At 33.0% G+C, this 3,808-nt stretch overlaps 1 long non-coding RNA gene across 1 annotated transcript; it reads right to left on the reverse strand.

Annotated features, from left to right (window-relative positions):
- Window positions 1-471: 471 nt before the first annotated feature.
- Window positions 472-2,662, reverse strand: LOC142175074 (uncharacterized). Its single transcript, XR_012704255.1, has 3 exons — window positions 2,287-2,662; window positions 1,661-1,900; window positions 472-1,404 (listed from the first exon to the last, which is right to left on the reverse strand). It is a non-coding gene; the product is annotated as an uncharacterized LOC142175074 (long non-coding RNA).
- Between the last annotated feature and the right edge of the window lie 1,146 nt (window positions 2,663-3,808).

Raw genomic sequence — 3,808 nt, forward strand, 5'->3', positions numbered from 1 at the left:
GGAATTGCACTTATAGAATGCATGTTATGTTTAAGGGTAAATTATTTTGAGTGAGAGGCTAAAGTGTAAGAAAAGAAAATTTGCCTTTAAAGTGATTCGCCAAAAATGGGAGAAGAATTATCTTCAAATAGTTTTATATAGTAAATAGAGTAAGAAAAAAGGATTCAATATTTATAAGAATTATAAAAAAAAAAGTGATTTGAAATGAAGAGTAATTGAATGTAAATAGCACATGTCCAAACACAAATACCTATGTAATGGGATGCATATAAAGAATGAAAGTATATGGGAATTATGTCTTTTGATGATTCAATAAATGTACCAAATGTGTAGCAATGGGTAAAGTATTTATAAATTAACTAAATAAATTTTAATCATAAGAACAAACTTGAAAAGATTTGATTAGCACCTAAAGGTCAATTGTTTTGAATATATGGATAAAATATAAAGAAAACTTGATTAAAGTAATGGATAAAGATGGGAAAGAACTATCTTAGAATAAACAATATGAATAACTAAAGATTTCAAAGTATTAGTCAACAAATAGGAATATTAAACAAAACAAAAGTCATCAAAATACATATGGAAAGTATCATTCAAAAAAATGGCAAAGAATAAATGCAAGAATATTAATTTCAAAAGAATAGCTAATATTATTCCCAATTAACATAAAGAGATTCAGAAAATGTACCCTACTCAATAATTCCGAATAAAGAGAATCCACACAAAGATTGAGAACAAACTCTTTATGTCTAGAATAAAAATGAAAAACCTTTTATAATTTAGCTTGAGTATAAGAATGTAGTAAAAAGTATAACAACCAAAATACTTTCAGGGAAAACCACACAAATCCAAATAAGCTTATTCACAAATATATATCTAATTTGGTTAACAAGATGCATGAGTCTAGTTATTTGATTTGATTATAAAAAAATAATGTTTACAATCCCAAGTATTATGTGCTTACTTTAATTAGAATAAAGTACCTAAATGATTGAGTTATTCTTTTTGGGGTTTAGCTAAACATACTCGTATATACCATTCACTTTAGGAAAGGATTATATCATACCATTATCTACGAACATGACTAATTTAATTATCTAAGCATACACCTAACTAAACTAATCATATCATAATACATATTCATTAACCTAGATATATGCACAAACTTCCTGAATTTACCTAACATAAAACATCATAATTTTAATCCAATTATTAACTAAATGCGATTCACCCTAAGTGTTTAGTAAATAGATAATATAAAAGAAAACAATCAAGCACAATATCTGTCTATGGCTTTACTATATTTTACGTTTGAGTACATCCGAGAATGGGAGGTACGATGCGGGGCACTTGAAGGGGTTTATCCTTGATTTTTCTCCAAGCGCCGTCTTCCAAAAACGACTGTATGATGGTACCTCGCAAGATAAGAGAAGTAAAATTGTTAGTAAGATATAACGTAAACAATAAACTAATTTATTTTTGAAATAATTTTATTTTAAAAAATATTTTTTGAAAAATTATTTTTGGAAATAGTTTGAAAATGTTTTTGGGAACTTGTTTTTAAGAAATAGCTTTGGAAAATAGTTTAAAAGATAATATAGGAGGCTCAAATATGCGTAATATCCGATATCCGTCTAGACATGAGGACGTAAACCACCTTGGTTGCGACTTTGGTAGCTAATCGTGTTGCCTTCCGAAGGTTTTATTGGTTCATCGCATCCTCGTTTTTTATTTTTTTTGATATTTATCATCATCGCCTCGTTATTATAGGGCCCAATCCGAAGGGTCATATGGGGCAACGTGGCCTTAATAACTTGAATGTTATTTTCTCATCGACCTTGTTTCGACCAGTATATCCAAACTGGTGTAACATTCGTCCACCGTCAAAACTATCCAACTGTGTAGTATTGCGTCAACACCAGTACATGTCCAACACAAAAAAGTGAGTGAATCAGTATCAAAACAGTGCCAAGCTTACACATAAATGTTCGAAAATTTCAAAGCCAAAGCAGTAAGAATCCAACAGTAACCAAACATTTCCAAACCAAGAATGCAAAACATTAGACGAAACAGAGTTCACTTAAACATATAAACTAGTGGGTAAAAATACGGGCCAACAATGTCGAGAACGATCCAACCAAATAGCAGAAGCAAGGCATCATAACAGTCAAACAGAAGATATTTCGGCCAAAATCCGGTCAACAAACAAACTATTTTTAGATCTGTCTTTTCGTAATATCAAAGGCCCAAAAACAGTAAAAGGACGAGAAGAAAAAGAGTCACCAGATTTAATGGAAGGTCACCGGAACAAGGCAGCAATACCACCAAGTCGTTCGATGCGATATGGTGATGAGAGAGTGGATCTCGTCTTTCCGGCGGGTCTCATCGAGGGACAAGGGTACAACAGTGATGACGTCTCCGCCTGGCCGGTCACCACCTCTGGCGGCGACTACAAAAATAGTGTGAGGAGTGAGGGAGGATGACGGGGCAGTGGGGTCTCCAAAGGATCTCGCCGGCGAGGGAAGCTCAGGGACAAGAGGCGACAACCTCCATTTTAAGAGAGGCGAGAGAGAGTTTAGAGAGAGCTGATGGGTGTCTCTCTCAACTTGAGAGATAAAAAATGAGAGACCCTCCTTAGGGTTTGTGGCTGATGCCTTAAAAATCTGATGTGTATGGTGTATGGTGTAAGATATTTTGTGGGAGGGTGTGGTCCTTATTAAATTGAAAATAAAAGACAATGTTAAATTAAAATATGTGGTCATAAACAAAAAGATGTAATGTCACATCACTTGTTGAGTCACGTCAGATGTCATGCCATGTCAATGTCATGTCGCGTCAATGTCTTGTCGCGTCAAATATTGACGGAATATTGAATTTGACCGGACTTGATCCGTATTTTAAAATTAATTCTACTGGCTTCCATATAATTAATATACTTTGTTATAAATTAGTAAAATATTTATTTAATTAGAAAATCGTATAACATTTATTTGAAAACATAACTACTACAATTGTGTCGTAGTAATTATTATATATATATTTTTTGAAAAGACAATAAATTGATAGAATATCCTGATATTTGAAAAATAGGATAATTATCAATAAATTGCTTAAAATTTAGAAAAATACACGAAAACAGTAGTATTTAACCAATTGCAATAAAATGATGAAAAATTCTATATTTTGTGAAAATAGGGATAATTATCAATAAATGGCATTAAAGCTAAATAATGTGCAAAATACTAATTTATCATTTTTTAACTAGGAATCATACATAATTAATTTTTAAATACGGAGGGTCAAAATTGACTGTCAACAGCTGCCCCTCTTTGACAGGAGATGATGTAAGAATTTTCGGGCAAAGATATTGACACAATACTCAATTTTGACTCGACATAACAGAGTGGGGGGATGAGGAGGTTTTGAAGATTGTGACCTGTAACGACTCGCTCGGTCGTTTTGAGCATTTGCACTTCGCTCGGTAGTTTACGGGTGTGAGTAGCTCCGTATGATATATTTTGACTTGTGTGAATCATCGGTTTTGGTTTTCAGGTTATTCGGAACTGATTTGAAAGAATGATTCTCAACTAGGGAGCTTTAAATTTGAAAGAGTTGACCAAGTTTGACTTTTTAATATTTGACCTTAGATTGAAATTTTGATGGTTCCGTTAGCTCTGTTGGGTGATTTTGGACTTAGGAGCGCGTCCGGATTGTGATTTGGAGGTCCGTGGTTGAATTTGGCTCGAAATGGCGAAAGTTGAAATTTTAAAAAGTTTGACCGGGAGTGGACTTTTTGATATCAGGG

Source organism: Nicotiana tabacum, chromosome 21 (genome assembly GCF_000715075.1).
Source record: "Nicotiana tabacum cultivar K326 chromosome 21, ASM71507v2, whole genome shotgun sequence".
NCBI lineage: Eukaryota > Viridiplantae > Streptophyta > Magnoliopsida > Solanales > Solanaceae > Nicotiana > Nicotiana tabacum.